Source organism: Calonectris borealis, chromosome 3 (assembly GCF_964195595.1).
Source record: "Calonectris borealis chromosome 3, bCalBor7.hap1.2, whole genome shotgun sequence".
Taxonomy (NCBI): Eukaryota; Metazoa; Chordata; class Aves; order Procellariiformes; family Procellariidae; genus Calonectris; species Calonectris borealis.
Window position 1 is genome coordinate 89,973,790 of NC_134314.1, and position 11,855 is coordinate 89,985,644.

Below are 11,855 nucleotides of genomic sequence, written 5' to 3' on the forward strand. Positions count from 1 at the left end.
GATGAGTATCTAGTTTAAGTGTGCCCAAAAGACTGTTTTTCTTCAGCTATGCTGACTGATCCATAAGTCAGATTTCCCTTGCTTACAACCCCGCAGTGCCCTGGACCGTACACCTTCCCACCTACAGCACCACTGCCAATAAATTAAAGAAGTCATCTGGGCTCCCTCTGTAGCTGGAGGAAAGGGTATGCACTTCAGGAGACCTTGTTTGTCCCATCGTGGGAGAGGCGCCTGGGTGGGTCAGCCCGAATGTCCCGCTGGGGTGCCTGGGTCTCCCTCTAACATTAGAGGGAACCTAGACAAATTGCAGGGAAGCGCGCTTCACTTTTAGATAGCTACCGATGGCTGGGGGGAATCGCTCTCTTCGTCAAGGGTTGGGAAGCTGCTGCTGCTACACCTTGTTTAGTGCACAGCCAATTAAATCTTAAAGCGAGCTTCTCCCATACGTTGCGCTTGTTAGACTGCTCTAAGACCTTCCAATTATCCAGACTGATCATGAAATGAAAGGCAAAATAATTCCCCAGACGCAGGAGTCTCTAATTATATATCACAGTTCTTTATGAGGAAGTTCATGGCCCACATTTGTTTACCCTTCCTTTTATGTTTCTTTTTAGGTTCTTGCAGGTAAAAGTAGGTGGTTGCTTCAATGTGTCTAAAATGACCAACATATCAAAACAAACGATGAGTAAGCTGTGCTAACGTGGATATACCTTACACCAGTTAATTCAGAGCAGGCAGTTTCTTTCTTTTCAGTTTTTTGTTAGCTGACCACACAAGTTCTCCAGCAGCGTTTCACTTGCCCAGCCTTTTTGATAACTGACGTCCCTCGTTGTGCAACGTAAAGGTCACACAACAGAAGTACCCACCAGTCAACAAAGTGGGACGTTCACATTCTGGTAGTAGCTCTTGGTCTGCATTGCACATCTTGGGAAAATTGGGGTTTATGGTGTAAACATAAATGGTGTAAACGACAGATACTCCTTTACATAGGAAAGGAATAGAGTTCCTGCGTAGCACGTGTGCAATGTGGCTGAATTAATCGTACTGTTCGAGCGTGAAGGTTTGTATGCCTACGGTTTTGCTGATAAATCTCAATGGTCATTAGCCCCAAATCAAGCTTTTCCCATGAAATAAAAAAGAGAATTTATTCAGCTCTGAGGTTGCATTTCTGGTTTCTCTTACGGCTCTGGTAAACTCCCATCACCTTTCATATTGAAACAAAGGAATAATGACTTTGCACATTTGGAAAAAAAGAAATTAATCATAAAGAGTAAGATCTTAAAATCTAACTTTGAAATACAGTTTCTCCATGATTTCTGGTGCAGAGGGATTTTTAAACTCAGTTTATGCAGCACAATAGCAACAGGCAGTGCACTGGAACTGCGAAGTGGGTTGCTATGCTGAGGTGCTGCAAACTAGCCTGCAGATGCTTTCTGAGGTCTAAAATAAAAACACTCCAATAATGAAGAGGGAGGTTGTTTTATTGGCACCAAAATCACTTTGCTGACTACAGCTTGTTATCACTATGCAAATACTGCATGTGTAAGGTGGTTTATACCGTGTTCAAATTTGGAGTGCCCTAATTTAACACAACTTGAGCTGTGAAGGGATCAATTTGAGATTGTTGGTCTTAGGCATTTTCTTTGGTGGTTATAGTATCCGTGTGTGACCTTGGGTCAAAATACCAAAAGGTGTAAACTAGAAAACTTGGAGGCAATCAAATGCAAACTTATGTAGCGAAAGCCCGAATGCTGGAAAATACAACCTGAAAAAGGAAAATAAATCAGATTGGCTTCTTTTCGTAGGGAATATGGTCATATAGGTTGAAACGACTGTCAAGTACAGATTTTTAAAAAACGTGCAGTACCTAGCAGTTCCTCTCTAAGCGCAAAGCAAATTGTAGAAGTTCCTCATGGCCGTGTGCAGGGGAGCGCAGGATATCCGTGTTTCCTCAAACCATCTGCAATAGACTGGCTCTTGAAAATATTTGAGAGAAAGAGTCATTTCCCTGTGCAGGTAGGGCTTAATGTCAGTATGCCCAGCTGTGTGAGAAGCACTGCTGAGTGTGAGTGACTAATACATTTGCCAGCACAGCAACAGCGATGTCTAATTTATTGCTGTGTGGGCTGTCTGGGTAGCTCAGCCCTGCAGCCTTTTATTCTGCCAGATGCTGATCACCTCCTGAGAGGTGCTAAGACACTTCATTTGTCAATGGGTGCTTGGCGCCTTGCAGAAAGTGATCAGCGCCTTGTTGGGTTTGACCCACCAGTACTGAAAAATAAAGGTTATCCATCCTCTTGCGTACAGAGACAGCTAACACAAAGCCCGTGTCCTTGAAAAAGCCACTGTGACCTGTGTGTGAGCAATTTAGAGGAGGAGACATCAGTCAGTCTGCTGAATCTGCTCATTAGCTGCCGGAACAAAGATTCACTGTGAATAAATAGTCCTTTTAGCTTCTCCTACTCCACCATTTCAAAGCTAGAAAATATTTTTCTGGAAGTGGCATGATGGAAATGAACTGAGTGCCACCAGCTTGAAGGTCTCCCCGGGCAGCTTCAGGCACGGGGCAATGCCCAGTGGGGCTTGGAGGGAGGCTGTAGAGGTTAGCCCCCATGCTTCGCCCTCCTGCCTGGCTGCCCCTGCCCACGTGCGTGGGTTGGTTTGTGCTGGGATCGTGTCCCTGGCACGGCTGGGGCAGTTCCCAGCACTGGCACTACCTGACCTGCTTCTTTGCCTGGGGCTCCCAGGGGTCTCTAGGGAGGGGTCTTTTCCCTGCCAGAGAACCCCATCTCCACTAGAAACTGCATCAGCAGCTTGTACCATGCTAATTAAACAAGTCAGTGCAGCTTTCAGGAACAAAACGGATGCTGATGTCCTACAAGGAGCATTTAAAATGAGTTTTTTTGCCAACTTGTGTTGCTGTTCCTTTGCTGATTGTAAGAAAATATTTCTTTTAAGTGAGGAAACAAACAGGTACATTTACTATTTTCTCCCTTCTGCTAGCAAACGTTTCTGCTGCAGGTTGTATGGCTTTCAGCATCAGCCAGTGGGAAAAACATGGGGTTCCCTGAAAAATGCTGACAAGGAAGTAATTTATTTTCTTGTTTCTTTGCCCTCTCCTTGCACTCTAAGCCTCAAACAGCAGATGAATCTAAGAATTATTTCAATAGCTCAATAGGGACGCCGGGCAGGGTGCTGCCTCGCTGCCGCCAGTGCCTCCAGCAGAGCCAGCTCCTCCTCCTGGGTGCCACCGCATGCAGCATGTCTGCATGGGACTGGCCATGCTGCAGCACCGTGGCTGGCACCCTGGTGCCAGGTAACTACATGGTATTTAACTTCTTCCCGTGGAGGGTTATTTCCATCCAGAATTTCATAAGATTCAGAAAAGGACTGAACATTTAAAGGCCAGAAGGGATTTCCAGAGCAAGGAAGAAAAGCCAGGACATGTGCCCTGTTAGACATCACCAGTTGCATGATCGACAACTGGTTGTGAGCAAGTTGTATGATTTCACTTACAATCACTTATATTACAGCAGTGTCTAAACCAGCACCAGTCAGTGAGAGGATTCTGGTCGGGGATCTCACTGAAAGCAAGTTTTGCCTGGTTTCGCTATGTGACTTGTCCTGCAGTCCTAGAGGAGATCCCAGATTTCTTTGCAGTCTCCCAGTCACTTCAGTCTGCCCCTGGCTCTGCTGCTGCTGGCAAACAGGCTGCTGAGCCCTTTTTTTTTTGGATGTACCGAGCTAAAAAAACTAAAAGTTCAACAAGTTTGGTCTAGATGCACTGGCTGAGATCAGAGTCCTGTTTCATTAGGCTTCGTATAAAGGTAGGATTATACTCAGCCTGTGTCACAAAGTGCTTGCAACTTGACAAACTGGAAGGGAAAGAGCTATAATGAGAAATGCCTTGCCAAAATTCATGCAACAGATCAAATGCTGAGCCAGAAACATTAGCCAGGTATGCTAGTTCCTGCCATCACTTGTTCGAGTAAACCTGCTTCAAACTGGGTAGCAGGTGGATCTGTGTATTTATTCATACCAGTGGCCTCTGCCTCTTAAGAAATATGCTCAAAAATTACATGGCTAAATTAAATACACTTTGGAGGAATTGCTGGTCCCTGCTGAGCAGCACTTCAGCCAAGGAACAGCTCCAGCAGCAGCTGCTCGTGCTGTGTGATTAACATCACCTTCCTCGAATTTTGCAAAGCTAACAGCGTACAAGGACCTACTGAAGGGCCAAGTGGCACCACTGACTTCTAGTCCACATTTGCCCCTTTCAATAGAGAATTCTACCTAAAAATAATCACTGTGACTTGGCCCTGGCTTTGGAGAATAAAGATGCATAGATTTTTCAAGCTATAAGAGGCTAATTCAGTATTCTAATCCTTCTTTCTGCATGAGAACAAATCACTAGATTTTACCTAGTCATTTCCACATCAAGATTGTGAATTTTGGTGTGGTACTGCATATTACAGTATGCATGCTAGCTAAGCGCCTCTCACTTCAGCTGGAATTAAACCATGGGGGTGGGAGTCCTCCTCCCCAGCCCCCTGCCCTTCTGAGTGAATGTGGTTTGTCAAAAGTATCACAGATTATTTTCTCTCCTTGCATATGTGATAGATTCTAGCTGCTCTGCACCTTCCGCTTTATTAATCAAAACGAGCTCCCTGTGAAGGAGGATTAGGTCTAGACTTTGCTTTTGACTGTGTTGCCCATTAGGTCTGCCAGAAAAAAAGTACTGCTGCAACTCAAGAAACATAACCCTGGAGATTGATGCACTGGATCCCTGGGCTCGCACTTAGAATTATGTACTTAAGCGTTCTGTTGTGGTTAACCCGGTGCATTTTTAATAAGGGAATTCAAAGTCCTTAATACTAGTCAATCTCTTTTAAGACTATTTTGCAGTAAGCTGATCCAAATTGTTTCGCTTTAGCCTGAAGCCTTTTTGGACAGTACAGGATATAGTGCAATGTACTGGTGAGACAGACAGAGGGACGAAGGTGAGGTCCTCAGAATCAAAAGGAGAGAAGCAAGGAACCGAACTGTGGAGGTTACATACGGTGTTAAAACCCCACAGCCAACTGAGGGAAATCAGGAGTGATGCTGAAGATGGTAACTGAGCAGCAGAAGAAAAATCAGAACTCAGGGGTTGCCTGTGCTGAGAAGGTGATTTTTTTTCTGTGATACATAGTAATAGGGATTGGGTTTGCTCAGCAAAGGTTTAACTGCCCTGTAGGGCTAACGCTATATGGGTTGCTGGTTGCTGTACTACCCAGGCTACCTTGACAGAGCTTCCCCTGAGAAAACTGTTCTTGTGGCCATGACACTGAACAAATATAAGAAAAAGCTGTGTGCAGCACCAAAATGATGTGTTTCCATCTACTTCGTCAGCTCAGGCAAGGAGACGTCTTATTTCTGAACCAGACAGAGCTTGCAAATGTCTGCCAGCAGCAGGGAGCAGAGCAGGCGAGCCGCCGCGCGCAGGGGGCCCTGCCGTGCCGTTTAATTGTCACAAGGCGGGCATTTTCTCATGGCTTAATGTAGAACAAATAAATAAAGTTTCTATCAAAAAAGCGACTTGCTGCCAAGAGGGAGAAGGAGCGCAGTTGTTCGTACAGCAACAGAAAAGGACTTGTAGGAGGCCGCGCCCTGCCGAGTGACAAGCGGTGCTGCTGCCCTTCTTCCTTGGTTAGTGAAAGGGACAGGTCTGGTTTCAGGGCCATTACATCTTCATGTGGCCAGATTATTCTTTTTTCTTATTTGGGTGCCGACCATGGGAAACGAGTTCGATTCATTGCACAACTTTTACCATTTGGGTTTTTTTTTTGTTTGGTCTGTTATAAAATTCTGTATGGGATGAGCATCAATAGGGCAAAAATTACACTTGCCAGAGGCAACAGCTGTTATACTTGTGCTTGAAGGGGAAGAAAGAAAATCTTTTTGCAATGACTGCCAACAACTTCTTCGTGCTTTTTGGATAAGAGTGAAACAACAGCTGGTACAGACACGTGTTCCTCTCCCTCCCCATCTTGCATTATTAGCAACTGTTTGTGCAAGTCAAAATAATAGTCATTTACTGGTAATAAGTAATTTTTTCTGAAAATAGTTAATTTCTTACATGTGTGAACACATTCTCAAATTGAAAGATACAAATTAGTCATGGTAATTTTATTGAAGAAAACGGGGTTTTAGGCTGTTTGGACTGAAACTTGCGCAGCATCTGATGTTTATGGCTATAGCAATAACTCATTATATTTTCATCAAATCATTTGAATGAGAGGTTAGAAACTTGTAATGCTCTTTCTGAGAAACTAGTAACGTGACAACACTCTGCATTAAGCAATTGCAGCATTGCAGTTGGTAGGAAGTGAGGCTGTCAACATCTCCTCAGACTGAGGGACAAAAACATCACCAAAACACACTTTGCTGCTATTGAGAAGTCCTTCTGGTGAAGAGAAATAAAAGACAATACCAGAGGGTTTCAAACCCAGCATCAAGAGCAGGTCACACGCAGTGCTTGCCCCAACTCAAGCAACGTGCTACTGATGAGCTGCTCCTCCAGCCGCCTGCCTTCTTCAGTCCTTGCTCCTCAGAGAGGAACAGGCCCAAAACACCTTTGCTTTCGCCATTTCCACTCAGGATAATGTATCATTGCTTCTGTTGCCTTCCTCAACTTAAGGAAGAGGGGGGAAAATAAATCTGTGTCCTATCTTGGGTGCATGTATTTTTTTTCTAGGAGAAGGAGTCTGCTTTACTCTTCGAGCTCTTCTGAATATGTTTCTTAGCCCTTCCTGCCATTTCACATGATAGCAGCTGGGCAACATGTTTTCTTACAGAAGGACTGTCTCCAGCAGGACGGGGAGAGCATTGCATCCACCTCTGGAGAGCGAGTGTGCACCGGGCTCTCACAACAGCTTCCCTACAACAGCTCTGGCTGGAGGGTGGTACCAAGAGCTGCTTCTTGCAAGGATCAGCTGCTAAAGCTGAGCAGTTCTCTAGGCTGGACGAAGCCTCCACAGGAGGTCCTTCCAACTCCCACAGAGATCCCTTGAGCAGGTGTCATGGGTGGTCACCGTGGTGCATTAATCAACCACAGGACTATGATGAGTCCCAGTGTGATACAGACAAGAAACAAGGTAAATATAGTTGTCCGATGTGTCAGGCCAGGCATTTGCAGTAGGCTTTGGTGCTATCGCATAAAAGCAGAGGTTGAGCCCTCGCCTGCAATCCCGTGACTAAGCCTGGTCACTCGTGTTCAGGGAAGATTAAGTCAGATGGAAGCAGGTGAACATTTGGGACATTTTTTGGCAGAGGATGTGCTAGAAGGTGCCAAGAAGAAGTCACTGCATCTTTTGCCGGGGTCGCTAGTGTGTGGGAGGGTGTGCTGGGAGCCTCTCCAGCCCCACCACTGCCTTAGTCGACCACACCAGCCCTCTGTGATATAAGGCAGCAGTGGGCCTGTGAGCTAGCTCCACCTCTGAGTCATTGCCCGGTCTCCAGCATGGCCGTGAGTCATCCCTCCTTGGCTGTTCCTCCTCTCAGAGTTTCAGCACGGCAGAAAACCCCAAACAAAAGTGTGTTGGGCAGAGGAAGCGTGGTGCTCTCGTCAGAAACTGTCACACGCTCGCTACCCTCCTGGGGGATGACCAGGCAGACTCACTGCTGCGGTTAAGATCTTTCCCTCTCTGTAATGCACTAATTGCCCAGGGCATCTGGCATAATCAAAACCATTCCTTTGATTCACTCAAATTCCAGTTTACTCAGTTCCCAGTCACTGCTTCACCCAGGGGAGCAGGGATGGCTGGGGCTAGCGAAGAGCTCGTCATGTCCTCTGAGCAGCAGCGTGACGCAGTGTCAGTAGACCTCAGACAAGATGTGCTCACATCTAGAAAAACTGAGGAAACGCGGTGTGATGGCACCGGCTGCCCTGTAAAGCCAGGGCTTGGCCAGAAGTTGTGGATCGGTTTCACTGAATATATTGGTTGCGAATTAATGATAACGATTAGTTAGATATAACCAGATGATGTCTGGATTACAAGGACAGAAGAAATTTAGACAAATGGGTAAGTTTGGGGCAGCATCAGAACCCACCCTATCTTACAAGGAAGCCCGATTAGTAAACTTTTTCTTGGTAGCCTTTCTAGCCAGGAGCCATTCATCCAGTCTGGGATAAGTCAGAGATAGTCTGGGTCTAAACAGAGCCCTGGCCAACAGAGAGTCCCAGGGGACTCACAGCCCAGCATCGACCACTAGCATCACCCCACTTCAGGGAACATAACACCGTGCTCGGAGCAAGGATGACGCCCTGAATACACGGAACTGTCCACTGCTACCCATCAGAGCTGATGTTAAAGGTGCTCCTTCATCCTTAGGCTGTAGAGCTAAGTCTGGGGGTGACTTCTCTGGGCAGGGAGCACTGGCCCTACCGTTGCCTTCACACCATCCTGAACTCCCTCCTCAAAGTCCCCAGTGACCTTCCCAGCCATGTGCAGGTAACTTTCCTGTTTCTTACTGTCATTGAACCTGATATGGAGCTCCTCATCCGACCTGGGCTGACCTCCCAAGCAAGCCGATCCTGCCACAGACCCCCTGCCCTAGTCCAGGAGCCAACCCTTTTGTCCCTCCCAGGGGGTACAAGGAAGTCGCCCCTCTGTTCGCCTCCTCCATGACCTGCTGCAGGGTGGAAATTCATCTCTCTTCCAGTCTCTTCCAACTTCACTTGCTTTTAGAGCAGGAAACTCCGTTAGATTTCTTTCCTCCACTGGCTTATATTCACCACCTGAGACTGGAGGCTGCAGGCTGGGTAGGCGCATAACAGAAGTATGCAGGGTACAGGCTTGCATCTCCCAGGGTGGCAAAATCCCAACTGCAGCATCCCAGAGAGTCTGAAGCTCAAATCCTCCAAATGGAGGGCAAATGCTGAGATCCATTTTAAAGGCAGCAGAGGAAAAGCCTAAGAGGGGTGAAAAGAGATGGCAGGGCATCGACTCCATGGGACCAAGCCACAGCCCAGGGACTGCCAGCTCAGGTGGCGTCTGAAGGGTAGTGCTGGACTTGCTGACACAGACCCAAACAACACAGCAGGCATTTCAGAAGACTTCAGAAACCTTGGAGGGGATTAAAGGAGAGGAAACTCTTCAAGGAGGTTGTTCTTGGCACATGAACAAGAGAAAACCAATGCAAACTGTAAGTTAATCAAATGGGATCAAATGGTGCAAGGTTTTGCCGCCGCGGGATGCTGAGGGAGGAAGAGCTGTGTGGGTTGGCCTCCATCCTGCCAGAAGGGCAGATACTCTCAGCTGGGCTGCAGGAGTGGCAGTCTCTGCCTGAGCTGGTGGCTAAACCAGACTGGAAAGCATTACTCTGATAACAAAAAGAAGGGAAAGGCATAGGGGTACAAACTCAGTCTATTCTACTCCCCCATGTAGGTAATGCATTGACAGCCCAAGACCTAGGCAGAGAATAAATTCTGAAAGTACCAGTGAAACAGCATCTCAGTCAGAAACAGCGGAAAATGGCAATATTGCTTTATGAAAAGAAGCTTGCCTGAGTTGCTATGGCTAACACGTGGCTGGGTAGGAACAGTGCTGAAAATCACTGGCTATAGGCCACTAATATATCTGAACAGAGAAAACACGGGTGAAACCAGAGCCTTGCTGAAGTCAGGGAGAATTTCGCCATTTGTCGTGCTGCGAAGTACCGGTTGCCAAGCCTGAGTTCAGCCCAATGTTATTAGCACAGCTCCAGGGCGTCCATCTCAGTTTTGGGACAGTCACCTCACTTTGCTGTTTATGACTTTGTCTACAGGTATGTTAATAACCACTTGGGCTTGGGCTCTAGCTTGCTGGCTGTGAAGCCGAAATTGTATCACACATGAGAGGACTGCCTGACATAGCTCACTTAACACCCCCAGAAACATTTCTCAGTGTGCGAGGACGCCAGGATGCGCGAGGGTAAGGTTTCACCCCGCCGCACAGAAGGCAGGATTAGTACGTTCGGTGCTGAAATACACATTTTCCTATTTACTACCAGAGTGCCAGTTCTAAATTCCCAGCAGAGGGAAAAGAGGATTTAGACCGGGCAGCTCCATTGATGCAAACATATTTTAATTCCTCCAAACCAGCTTTTTATCCCAAGAATGATGTTTGCTGGTATTTTAAAATGGTCTGTAGGCCTGCCGGAGCCAGCTTCCCACATCTCTAGAAATCCACCATGAACAACGTTTTCTTGGTTTCCTCTACTTGAATGCCTTCCAAGTTTGTAATTGGTGAAAGGACAGGTTTTCTGTTCCTGCGGGGATCTGAAACACAGATTTTCCGGTCAAATGCCAGAGATACTATTTTGGCAGAGGCAGATTTCCAAATCATCTGCAAGCTGCTCTCTTGCCGGGGAGATGGGAGTAATTTCAGGAGTTCCCGTCACAGAAAACAGATTCACTCAGGGCTGCGTGTGTGTACCTGGCCACGCTGGGCGAGGAGGGCTTTGCTCTGGTGGAACATCCCGAGCTGTGGCAGTCCCCTATTAGGGAGGACAAGGATGAGGAAGATGAGGATGAGGAAGATGAGGATGCGGATGAGGATTCTCCCGGGGTTACCGGAGAGAGGAGCTCGCCTCACAGGTGTGATACCCAGCGCCATGTGGGCAGGGGGAGCCCGTGGCCAGCTCCCAAGGGGCGGTGGGCACAGCATGGGGGCACACGGGGCTCGTGGAGCTGCTCCCCCTCTCACCACTCGGCCGGGCAGGGGAAACCCACTCCACCCAGACTCGGTTAAGGCCCAAGCAAGGCTGTGTGAACCCATTAAAATGAACCCCTCAGCAGCCCCCTCATCTTTCACCACACAGCGTAAAAATGCAACACGCCCCCATATAGTGAAAGGCCTTTCCTTGTGGCAGCAACACTGCAGGGTGAAAAAAATTCAGCCTGAACAGAGGTGGTGTGTTTGGTATGGTAGGGAAGTGTGACCGTGGCAATATTATGTGTAATCTCACACGGCAAACTTGGGAAAAGTAGGCAAGTAGACTGGAAAGCAACCTGGCAGGTGCCTGTGATGCCGGAGCTGGTATGAGAAGTGTTCAAATAGGATAAGTCAGGTTCTGGGAATGACACTGCAGGTCAGAGTGCCCAAACACAGCTGTCTCCTACCTGGCCATAAGCAATGCATATGCCAGTAACGGATGGATGTGCGGTCACTGGGGTGTACTTCTCGCATCCCTGTCTCCCATGTGGGATTGTAGGCTTCCAGCTTGGGTGTTGTGAATCACTGCCTGGAGGAGCTAATGTCTCCACTGACTCTGCTGGTGGGGAGAGGCCTTGGCACCTAGCTGAGAGGCATGGTGGTGGGATTATTCCAAACGTTGCATCGGTTAAGCTCAGTCTGTTCTCTTCTGAATAGGCAGAGCAACCGAAAATTGTGTCTTTTTCTTTTACCCTTTAGACTTACAGCGCTAAAGACAGGTTCATTGGGCAGGCACTTGTATCCTGTGGTAACATAAACCGGAACCAGACCTGAACGTCTTCCTTTACTTTTCCAGGTGTTACCATTAGGCACTTCTTGATGTCTGCCCGCCGACTTTGCTCCCACAGAGATCAAACTTGCCACCTCTGTTTGTAGTGAATAATGGCATATTCTTGAGCAGCTCAGTGGCCATCAATGCCTTTACTGACAGAGCATGGTACTACTCATGCGGAACCGGCAGGCCCTGGCCCTGGATTAGTATCAGATGTTTGTGTTTCCTAGAACACGTTACTCATGCAGGGACAGCAGTGTTTGGGTTTGAGAGGAGATGTCTCTAGAAAAGCCTGCTCTGAGAAATTAGACCCCAGAGGTGGCAAAAGAGAGGATATGAGGCTTCCA